General features: G+C 44.6%; 19 non-coding genes across 19 annotated transcripts; all 19 read left to right on the top strand.

Moving 5' to 3' along the window:
* The first annotated feature begins 253 nt into the window (after window positions 1-253).
* On the top strand, window positions 254-372 carry LOC145476125 (5S ribosomal RNA). Its single transcript, XR_014046837.1, has one exon. It is a non-coding gene; the product is annotated as a 5S ribosomal RNA (ribosomal RNA).
* A 385-nt stretch (window positions 373-757) lies between these two features.
* Window positions 758-876, top strand: LOC145476124 (5S ribosomal RNA). Its single transcript, XR_014046836.1, has one exon. It is a non-coding gene; the product is annotated as a 5S ribosomal RNA (ribosomal RNA).
* Window positions 877-1,261: 385 nt separating this feature from the next.
* On the top strand, window positions 1,262-1,380 carry LOC145476123 (5S ribosomal RNA). The gene has a single exon (XR_014046835.1). It is a non-coding gene; the product is annotated as a 5S ribosomal RNA (ribosomal RNA).
* Window positions 1,381-1,765: 385 nt separating this feature from the next.
* LOC145476122 (5S ribosomal RNA) lies at window positions 1,766-1,884 on the top strand. Its single transcript, XR_014046834.1, has one exon. It is a non-coding gene; the product is annotated as a 5S ribosomal RNA (ribosomal RNA).
* A 385-nt stretch (window positions 1,885-2,269) lies between these two features.
* Window positions 2,270-2,388, top strand: LOC145476186 (5S ribosomal RNA). Its single transcript, XR_014046891.1, has one exon. It is a non-coding gene; the product is annotated as a 5S ribosomal RNA (ribosomal RNA).
* A 385-nt stretch (window positions 2,389-2,773) lies between these two features.
* Window positions 2,774-2,892, top strand: LOC145476185 (5S ribosomal RNA). The gene has a single exon (XR_014046890.1). It is a non-coding gene; the product is annotated as a 5S ribosomal RNA (ribosomal RNA).
* Window positions 2,893-3,277: 385 nt separating this feature from the next.
* LOC145476184 (5S ribosomal RNA) lies at window positions 3,278-3,396 on the top strand. Its single transcript, XR_014046889.1, has one exon. It is a non-coding gene; the product is annotated as a 5S ribosomal RNA (ribosomal RNA).
* A 385-nt stretch (window positions 3,397-3,781) lies between these two features.
* LOC145476183 (5S ribosomal RNA) lies at window positions 3,782-3,900 on the top strand. Its single transcript, XR_014046888.1, has one exon. It is a non-coding gene; the product is annotated as a 5S ribosomal RNA (ribosomal RNA).
* Window positions 3,901-4,285: 385 nt separating this feature from the next.
* LOC145476182 (5S ribosomal RNA) lies at window positions 4,286-4,404 on the top strand. Its single transcript, XR_014046887.1, has one exon. It is a non-coding gene; the product is annotated as a 5S ribosomal RNA (ribosomal RNA).
* A 385-nt stretch (window positions 4,405-4,789) lies between these two features.
* LOC145476180 (5S ribosomal RNA) lies at window positions 4,790-4,908 on the top strand. The gene has a single exon (XR_014046885.1). It is a non-coding gene; the product is annotated as a 5S ribosomal RNA (ribosomal RNA).
* A 385-nt stretch (window positions 4,909-5,293) lies between these two features.
* Window positions 5,294-5,412, top strand: LOC145476179 (5S ribosomal RNA). Its single transcript, XR_014046884.1, has one exon. It is a non-coding gene; the product is annotated as a 5S ribosomal RNA (ribosomal RNA).
* Window positions 5,413-5,796: 384 nt separating this feature from the next.
* LOC145476178 (5S ribosomal RNA) lies at window positions 5,797-5,915 on the top strand. Its single transcript, XR_014046883.1, has one exon. It is a non-coding gene; the product is annotated as a 5S ribosomal RNA (ribosomal RNA).
* Window positions 5,916-6,300: 385 nt separating this feature from the next.
* Window positions 6,301-6,419, top strand: LOC145476177 (5S ribosomal RNA). Its single transcript, XR_014046882.1, has one exon. It is a non-coding gene; the product is annotated as a 5S ribosomal RNA (ribosomal RNA).
* A 385-nt stretch (window positions 6,420-6,804) lies between these two features.
* On the top strand, window positions 6,805-6,923 carry LOC145476175 (5S ribosomal RNA). Its single transcript, XR_014046881.1, has one exon. It is a non-coding gene; the product is annotated as a 5S ribosomal RNA (ribosomal RNA).
* Window positions 6,924-7,308: 385 nt separating this feature from the next.
* Window positions 7,309-7,427, top strand: LOC145476174 (5S ribosomal RNA). Its single transcript, XR_014046880.1, has one exon. It is a non-coding gene; the product is annotated as a 5S ribosomal RNA (ribosomal RNA).
* Window positions 7,428-7,812: 385 nt separating this feature from the next.
* LOC145476173 (5S ribosomal RNA) lies at window positions 7,813-7,931 on the top strand. The gene has a single exon (XR_014046879.1). It is a non-coding gene; the product is annotated as a 5S ribosomal RNA (ribosomal RNA).
* A 385-nt stretch (window positions 7,932-8,316) lies between these two features.
* Window positions 8,317-8,435, top strand: LOC145476172 (5S ribosomal RNA). The gene has a single exon (XR_014046878.1). It is a non-coding gene; the product is annotated as a 5S ribosomal RNA (ribosomal RNA).
* Window positions 8,436-8,820: 385 nt separating this feature from the next.
* Window positions 8,821-8,939, top strand: LOC145476171 (5S ribosomal RNA). Its single transcript, XR_014046877.1, has one exon. It is a non-coding gene; the product is annotated as a 5S ribosomal RNA (ribosomal RNA).
* Window positions 8,940-9,324: 385 nt separating this feature from the next.
* LOC145476170 (5S ribosomal RNA) lies at window positions 9,325-9,443 on the top strand. The gene has a single exon (XR_014046876.1). It is a non-coding gene; the product is annotated as a 5S ribosomal RNA (ribosomal RNA).
* The last annotated feature ends 249 nt before the right edge of the window (window positions 9,444-9,692 follow it).

The following is a 9,692-nucleotide window of genomic DNA, read 5'->3' as shown; positions in this document are numbered from 1 at the left end:
AAGATTTTCTTGTTTGATTACAGCACTGCAACACTGAGCAGCACACTGGAGGCAATCTCTTGAATGTGGCTTTGATGACTGACCATTGGAGAATCGCCCTTTTGTGATTTGAAGTCTTAGCTGGCTTTGGAATCTCTGGGTTAAGTAGCCGAGACGTAATTGGAAATTCATCACAACAGCAATTAAAGGCCTTCCTTCTAAGAGACTTAAAAGAGAGTCCAAGCAATTGGGCAAGGTTTGAGTTGTTTCTTTCGTCTACGACCACACCACAGGGAACGTACCGGTTCTCGTCCGATCACCGAAGTCAAGTCCTGTTGGGCGGCGTCAGTACCTGGCTGGGTGACCACCTGGGAATACGCCGTGTTGTAGACTTTTGGACCCATTTTGGGACTGGACTCTTCAGAGAAGATTTCCATACGCCTCCACATCATTGATCCCTCTGTTTTCAAAATGTTGTCTTTTTTTTTTTGGAATTATTTTTCCAGCAAGTTGACAGCATATTAGAAGATTTTCTTGTTTGATTACAGCACTGCAACACTGAGCAGCACACTGGAGGCAATCTCTTGAATGTGGCTTTGATGACTGACCATTGGAGAATCGCCCTTTTGTGATTTGAAGTCTTAGCTGGCTTTGGAATCTCTGGGTTAAGTAGCCGAGACGTAATTGGAAATTCATCACAACAGCAATTAAAGGCCTTCCTTCTAAGAGACTTAAAAGAGAGTCCAAGCAATTGGGCAAGGTTTGAGTTGTTTCTTTCGTCTACGACCACACCACAGGGAACGTACCGGTTCTCGTCCGATCACCGAAGTCAAGTCCTGTTGGGCGGCGTCAGTACCTGGCTGGGTGACCACCTGGGAATACGCCGTGTTGTAGACTTTTGGACCCATTTTGGGACTGGACTCTTCAGAGAAGATTTCCATACGCCTCCACATCATTGATCCCTCTGTTTTCAAAATGTTGTCTTTTTTTTTTTGGAATTATTTTTCCAGCAAGTTGACAGCATATTAGAAGATTTTCTTGTTTGATTACAGCACTGCAACACTGAGCAGCACACTGGAGGCAATCTCTTGAATGTGGCTTTGATGACTGACCATTGGAGAATCGCCCTTTTGTGATTTGAAGTCTTAGCTGGCTTTGGAATCTCTGGGTTAAGTAGCCGAGACGTAATTGGAAATTCATCACAACAGCAATTAAAGGCCTTCCTTCTAAGAGACTTAAAAGAGAGTCCAAGCAATTGGGCAAGGTTTGAGTTGTTTCTTTCGTCTACGACCACACCACAGGGAACGTACCGGTTCTCGTCCGATCACCGAAGTCAAGTCCTGTTGGGCGGCGTCAGTACCTGGCTGGGTGACCACCTGGGAATACGCCGTGTTGTAGACTTTTGGACCCATTTTGGGACTGGACTCTTCAGAGAAGATTTCCATACGCCTCCACATCATTGATCCCTCTGTTTTCAAAATGTTGTCTTTTTTTTTTTGGAATTATTTTTCCAGCAAGTTGACAGCATATTAGAAGATTTTCTTGTTTGATTACAGCACTGCAACACTGAGCAGCACACTGGAGGCAATCTCTTGAATGTGGCTTTGATGACTGACCATTGGAGAATCGCCCTTTTGTGATTTGAAGTCTTAGCTGGCTTTGGAATCTCTGGGTTAAGTAGCCGAGACGTAATTGGAAATTCATCACAACAGCAATTAAAGGCCTTCCTTCTAAGAGACTTAAAAGAGAGTCCAAGCAATTGGGCAAGGTTTGAGTTGTTTCTTTCGTCTACGACCACACCACAGGGAACGTACCGGTTCTCGTCCGATCACCGAAGTCAAGTCCTGTTGGGCGGCGTCAGTACCTGGCTGGGTGACCACCTGGGAATACGCCGTGTTGTAGACTTTTGGACCCATTTTGGGACTGGACTCTTCAGAGAAGATTTCCATACGCCTCCACATCATTGATCCCTCTGTTTTCAAAATGTTGTCTTTTTTTTTTTGGAATTATTTTTCCAGCAAGTTGACAGCATATTAGAAGATTTTCTTGTTTGATTACAGCACTGCAACACTGAGCAGCACACTGGAGGCAATCTCTTGAATGTGGCTTTGATGACTGACCATTGGAGAATCGCCCTTTTGTGATTTGAAGTCTTAGCTGGCTTTGGAATCTCTGGGTTAAGTAGCCGAGACGTAATTGGAAATTCATCACAACAGCAATTAAAGGCCTTCCTTCTAAGAGACTTAAAAGAGAGTCCAAGCAATTGGGCAAGGTTTGAGTTGTTTCTTTCGTCTACGACCACACCACAGGGAACGTACCGGTTCTCGTCCGATCACCGAAGTCAAGTCCTGTTGGGCGGCGTCAGTACCTGGCTGGGTGACCACCTGGGAATACGCCGTGTTGTAGACTTTTGGACCCATTTTGGGACTGGACTCTTCAGAGAAGATTTCCATACGCCTCCACATCATTGATCCCTCTGTTTTCAAAATGTTGTCTTTTTTTTTTTGGAATTATTTTTCCAGCAAGTTGACAGCATATTAGAAGATTTTCTTGTTTGATTACAGCACTGCAACACTGAGCAGCACACTGGAGGCAATCTCTTGAATGTGGCTTTGATGACTGACCATTGGAGAATCGCCCTTTTGTGATTTGAAGTCTTAGCTGGCTTTGGAATCTCTGGGTTAAGTAGCCGAGACGTAATTGGAAATTCATCACAACAGCAATTAAAGGCCTTCCTTCTAAGAGACTTAAAAGAGAGTCCAAGCAATTGGGCAAGGTTTGAGTTGTTTCTTTCGTCTACGACCACACCACAGGGAACGTACCGGTTCTCGTCCGATCACCGAAGTCAAGTCCTGTTGGGCGGCGTCAGTACCTGGCTGGGTGACCACCTGGGAATACGCCGTGTTGTAGACTTTTGGACCCATTTTGGGACTGGACTCTTCAGAGAAGATTTCCATACGCCTCCACATCATTGATCCCTCTGTTTTCAAAATGTTGTCTTTTTTTTTTTGGAATTATTTTTCCAGCAAGTTGACAGCATATTAGAAGATTTTCTTGTTTGATTACAGCACTGCAACACTGAGCAGCACACTGGAGGCAATCTCTTGAATGTGGCTTTGATGACTGACCATTGGAGAATCGCCCTTTTGTGATTTGAAGTCTTAGCTGGCTTTGGAATCTCTGGGTTAAGTAGCCGAGACGTAATTGGAAATTCATCACAACAGCAATTAAAGGCCTTCCTTCTAAGAGACTTAAAAGAGAGTCCAAGCAATTGGGCAAGGTTTGAGTTGTTTCTTTCGTCTACGACCACACCACAGGGAACGTACCGGTTCTCGTCCGATCACCGAAGTCAAGTCCTGTTGGGCGGCGTCAGTACCTGGCTGGGTGACCACCTGGGAATACGCCGTGTTGTAGACTTTTGGACCCATTTTGGGACTGGACTCTTCAGAGAAGATTTCCATACGCCTCCACATCATTGATCCCTCTGTTTTCAAAATGTTGTCTTTTTTTTTTTGGAATTATTTTTCCAGCAAGTTGACAGCATATTAGAAGATTTTCTTGTTTGATTACAGCACTGCAACACTGAGCAGCACACTGGAGGCAATCTCTTGAATGTGGCTTTGATGACTGACCATTGGAGAATCGCCCTTTTGTGATTTGAAGTCTTAGCTGGCTTTGGAATCTCTGGGTTAAGTAGCCGAGACGTAATTGGAAATTCATCACAACAGCAATTAAAGGCCTTCCTTCTAAGAGACTTAAAAGAGAGTCCAAGCAATTGGGCAAGGTTTGAGTTGTTTCTTTCGTCTACGACCACACCACAGGGAACGTACCGGTTCTCGTCCGATCACCGAAGTCAAGTCCTGTTGGGCGGCGTCAGTACCTGGCTGGGTGACCACCTGGGAATACGCCGTGTTGTAGACTTTTGGACCCATTTTGGGACTGGACTCTTCAGAGAAGATTTCCATACGCCTCCACATCATTGATCCCTCTGTTTTCAAAATGTTGTCTTTTTTTTTTTGGAATTATTTTTCCAGCAAGTTGACAGCATATTAGAAGATTTTCTTGTTTGATTACAGCACTGCAACACTGAGCAGCACACTGGAGGCAATCTCTTGAATGTGGCTTTGATGACTGACCATTGGAGAATCGCCCTTTTGTGATTTGAAGTCTTAGCTGGCTTTGGAATCTCTGGGTTAAGTAGCCGAGACGTAATTGGAAATTCATCACAACAGCAATTAAAGGCCTTCCTTCTAAGAGACTTAAAAGAGAGTCCAAGCAATTGGGCAAGGTTTGAGTTGTTTCTTTCGTCTACGACCACACCACAGGGAACGTACCGGTTCTCGTCCGATCACCGAAGTCAAGTCCTGTTGGGCGGCGTCAGTACCTGGCTGGGTGACCACCTGGGAATACGCCGTGTTGTAGACTTTTGGACCCATTTTGGGACTGGACTCTTCAGAGAAGATTTCCATACGCCTCCACATCATTGATCCCTCTGTTTTCAAAATGTTGTCTTTTTTTTTTTGGAATTATTTTTCCAGCAAGTTGACAGCATATTAGAAGATTTTCTTGTTTGATTACAGCACTGCAACACTGAGCAGCACACTGGAGGCAATCTCTTGAATGTGGCTTTGATGACTGACCATTGGAGAATCGCCCTTTTGTGATTTGAAGTCTTAGCTGGCTTTGGAATCTCTGGGTTAAGTAGCCGAGACGTAATTGGAAATTCATCACAACAGCAATTAAAGGCCTTCCTTCTAAGAGACTTAAAAGAGAGTCCAAGCAATTGGGCAAGGTTTGAGTTGTTTCTTTCGTCTACGACCACACCACAGGGAACGTACCGGTTCTCGTCCGATCACCGAAGTCAAGTCCTGTTGGGCGGCGTCAGTACCTGGCTGGGTGACCACCTGGGAATACGCCGTGTTGTAGACTTTTGGACCCATTTTGGGACTGGACTCTTCAGAGAAGATTTCCATACGCCTCCACATCATTGATCCCTCTGTTTTCAAAATGTTGTCTTTTTTTTTTTGGAATTATTTTTCCAGCAAGTTGACAGCATATTAGAAGATTTTCTTGTTTGATTACAGCACTGCAACACTGAGCAGCACACTGGAGGCAATCTCTTGAATGTGGCTTTGATGACTGACCATTGGAGAATCGCCCTTTTGTGATTTGAAGTCTTAGCTGGCTTTGGAATCTCTGGGTTAAGTAGCCGAGACGTAATTGGAAATTCATCACAACAGCAATTAAAGGCCTTCCTTCTAAGAGACTTAAAAGAGAGTCCAAGCAATTGGGCAAGGTTTGAGTTGTTTCTTTCGTCTACGACCACACCACAGGGAACGTACCGGTTCTCGTCCGATCACCGAAGTCAAGTCCTGTTGGGCGGCGTCAGTACCTGGCTGGGTGACCACCTGGGAATACGCCGTGTTGTAGACTTTTGGACCCATTTTGGGACTGGACTCTTAGAGAAGATTTCCATACGCCTCCACATCATTGATCCCTCTGTTTTCAAAATGTTGTCTTTTTTTTTTTGGAATTATTTTTCCAGCAAGTTGACAGCATATTAGAAGATTTTCTTGTTTGATTACAGCACTGCAACACTGAGCAGCACACTGGAGGCAATCTCTTGAATGTGGCTTTGATGACTGACCATTGGAGAATCGCCCTTTTGTGATTTGAAGTCTTAGCTGGCTTTGGAATCTCTGGGTTAAGTAGCCGAGACGTAATTGGAAATTCATCACAACAGCAATTAAAGGCCTTCCTTCTAAGAGACTTAAAAGAGAGTCCAAGCAATTGGGCAAGGTTTGAGTTGTTTCTTTCGTCTACGACCACACCACAGGGAACGTACCGGTTCTCGTCCGATCACCGAAGTCAAGTCCTGTTGGGCGGCGTCAGTACCTGGCTGGGTGACCACCTGGGAATACGCCGTGTTGTAGACTTTTGGACCCATTTTGGGACTGGACTCTTCAGAGAAGATTTCCATACGCCTCCACATCATTGATCCCTCTGTTTTCAAAATGTTGTCTTTTTTTTTTTGGAATTATTTTTCCAGCAAGTTGACAGCATATTAGAAGATTTTCTTGTTTGATTACAGCACTGCAACACTGAGCAGCACACTGGAGGCAATCTCTTGAATGTGGCTTTGATGACTGACCATTGGAGAATCGCCCTTTTGTGATTTGAAGTCTTAGCTGGCTTTGGAATCTCTGGGTTAAGTAGCCGAGACGTAATTGGAAATTCATCACAACAGCAATTAAAGGCCTTCCTTCTAAGAGACTTAAAAGAGAGTCCAAGCAATTGGGCAAGGTTTGAGTTGTTTCTTTCGTCTACGACCACACCACAGGGAACGTACCGGTTCTCGTCCGATCACCGAAGTCAAGTCCTGTTGGGCGGCGTCAGTACCTGGCTGGGTGACCACCTGGGAATACGCCGTGTTGTAGACTTTTGGACCCATTTTGGGACTGGACTCTTCAGAGAAGATTTCCATACGCCTCCACATCATTGATCCCTCTGTTTTCAAAATGTTGTCTTTTTTTTTTTGGAATTATTTTTCCAGCAAGTTGACAGCATATTAGAAGATTTTCTTGTTTGATTACAGCACTGCAACACTGAGCAGCACACTGGAGGCAATCTCTTGAATGTGGCTTTGATGACTGACCATTGGAGAATCGCCCTTTTGTGATTTGAAGTCTTAGCTGGCTTTGGAATCTCTGGGTTAAGTAGCCGAGACGTAATTGGAAATTCATCACAACAGCAATTAAAGGCCTTCCTTCTAAGAGACTTAAAAGAGAGTCCAAGCAATTGGGCAAGGTTTGAGTTGTTTCTTTCGTCTACGACCACACCACAGGGAACGTACCGGTTCTCGTCCGATCACCGAAGTCAAGTCCTGTTGGGCGGCGTCAGTACCTGGCTGGGTGACCACCTGGGAATACGCCGTGTTGTAGACTTTTGGACCCATTTTGGGACTGGACTCTTCAGAGAAGATTTCCATACGCCTCCACATCATTGATCCCTCTGTTTTCAAAATGTTGTCTTTTTTTTTTTGGAATTATTTTTCCAGCAAGTTGACAGCATATTAGAAGATTTTCTTGTTTGATTACAGCACTGCAACACTGAGCAGCACACTGGAGGCAATCTCTTGAATGTGGCTTTGATGACTGACCATTGGAGAATCGCCCTTTTGTGATTTGAAGTCTTAGCTGGCTTTGGAATCTCTGGGTTAAGTAGCCGAGACGTAATTGGAAATTCATCACAACAGCAATTAAAGGCCTTCCTTCTAAGAGACTTAAAAGAGAGTCCAAGCAATTGGGCAAGGTTTGAGTTGTTTCTTTCGTCTACGACCACACCACAGGGAACGTACCGGTTCTCGTCCGATCACCGAAGTCAAGTCCTGTTGGGCGGCGTCAGTACCTGGCTGGGTGACCACCTGGGAATACGCCGTGTTGTAGACTTTTGGACCCATTTTGGGACTGGACTCTTCAGAGAAGATTTCCATACGCCTCCACATCATTGATCCCTCTGTTTTCAAAATGTTGTCTTTTTTTTTTTGGAATTATTTTTCCAGCAAGTTGACAGCATATTAGAAGATTTTCTTGTTTGATTACAGCACTGCAACACTGAGCAGCACACTGGAGGCAATCTCTTGAATGTGGCTTTGATGACTGACCATTGGAGAATCGCCCTTTTGTGATTTGAAGTCTTAGCTGGCTTTGGAATCTCTGGGTTAAGTAGCCGAGACGTAATTGGAAATTCATCACAACAGCAATTAAAGGCCTTCCTTCTAAGAGACTTAAAAGAGAGTCCAAGCAATTGGGCAAGGTTTGAGTTGTTTCTTTCGTCTACGACCACACCACAGGGAACGTACCGGTTCTCGTCCGATCACCGAAGTCAAGTCCTGTTGGGCGGCGTCAGTACCTGGCTGGGTGACCACCTGGGAATACGCCGTGTTGTAGACTTTTGGACCCATTTTGGGACTGGACTCTTCAGAGAAGATTTCCATACGCCTCCACATCATTGATCCCTCTGTTTTCAAAATGTTGTCTTTTTTTTTTTGGAATTATTTTTCCAGCAAGTTGACAGCATATTAGAAGATTTTCTTGTTTGATTACAGCACTGCAACACTGAGCAGCACACTGGAGGCAATCTCTTGAATGTGGCTTTGATGACTGACCATTGGAGAATCGCCCTTTTGTGATTTGAAGTCTTAGCTGGCTTTGGAATCTCTGGGTTAAGTAGCCGAGACGTAATTGGAAATTCATCACAACAGCAATTAAAGGCCTTCCTTCTAAGAGACTTAAAAGAGAGTCCAAGCAATTGGGCAAGGTTTGAGTTGTTTCTTTCGTCTACGACCACACCACAGGGAACGTACCGGTTCTCGTCCGATCACCGAAGTCAAGTCCTGTTGGGCGGCGTCAGTACCTGGCTGGGTGACCACCTGGGAATACGCCGTGTTGTAGACTTTTGGACCCATTTTGGGACTGGACTCTTCAGAGAAGATTTCCATACGCCTCCACATCATTGATCCCTCTGTTTTCAAAATGTTGTCTTTTTTTTTTTGGAATTATTTTTCCAGCAAGTTGACAGCATATTAGAAGATTTTCTTGTTTGATTACAGCACTGCAACACTGAGCAGCACACTGGAGGCAATCTCTTGAATGTGGCTTTGATGACTGACCATTGGAGAATCGCCCTTTTGTGATTTGAAGTCTTAGCTGGCTTTGGAATCTCTGGGTTAAGTAGCCGAGACGTAATTGGAAATTCATCACAACAGCAATTAAAGGCCTTCCTTCTAAGAGACTTAAAAGAGAGTCCAAGCAATTGGGCAAGGTTTGAGTTGTTTCTTTCGTCTACGACCACACCACAGGGAACGTACCGGTTCTCGTCCGATCACCGAAGTCAAGTCCTGTTGGGCGGCGTCAGTACCTGGCTGGGTGACCACCTGGGAATACGCCGTGTTGTAGACTTTTGGACCCATTTTGGGACTGGACTCTTCAGAGAAGATTTCCATACGCCTCCACATCATTGATCCCTCTGTTTTCAAAATGTTGTCTTTTTTTTTTTGGAATTATTTTTCCAGCAAGTTGACAGCATATTAGAAGATTTTCTTGTTTGATTACAGCACTGCAACACTGAGCAGCACACTGGAGGCAATCTCTTGAATGTGGCTTTGATGACTGACCATTGGAGAATCGCCCTTTTGTGATTTGAAGTCTTAGCTGGCTTTGGAATCTCTGGGTTAAGTAGCCGAGACGTAATTGGAAATTCATCACAACAGCAATTAAAGGCCTTCCTTCTAAGAGACTTAAAAGAGAGTCCAAGCAATTGGGCAAGGTTTGAGTTGTTTCTTTCGTCTACGACCACACCACAGGGAACGTACCGGTTCTCGTCCGATCACCGAAGTCAAGTCCTGTTGGGCGGCGTCAGTACCTGGCTGGGTGACCACCTGGGAATACGCCGTGTTGTAGACTTTTGGACCCATTTTGGGACTGGACTCTTCAGAGAAGATTTCCATACGCCTCCACATCATTGATCCCTCTGTTTTCAAAATGTTGTCTTTTTTTTTTTGGAATTATTTTTCCAGCAAGTTGACAGCATATTAGAAGATTTTCTTGTTTGATTACAGCACTGCAACACTGAGCAGCACACTGGAGGCAATCTCTTGAATGTGGCTTTGATGACTGACCATTGGAGAATCGCCCTTTTGTGATTTGAAGTCT

The sequence above is a fragment of the Orbicella franksi genome, unplaced genomic scaffold, assembly GCF_964199315.1.
Source record: "Orbicella franksi unplaced genomic scaffold, jaOrbFran1.1 SCAFFOLD_284, whole genome shotgun sequence".
In the NCBI taxonomy this organism is placed as follows: domain Eukaryota; kingdom Metazoa; phylum Cnidaria; class Anthozoa; order Scleractinia; family Merulinidae; genus Orbicella; species Orbicella franksi.
The sequence above is the reverse complement of the archived record's forward strand: the minus strand, read 5'-3'. Positions and strand labels throughout refer to the sequence as shown.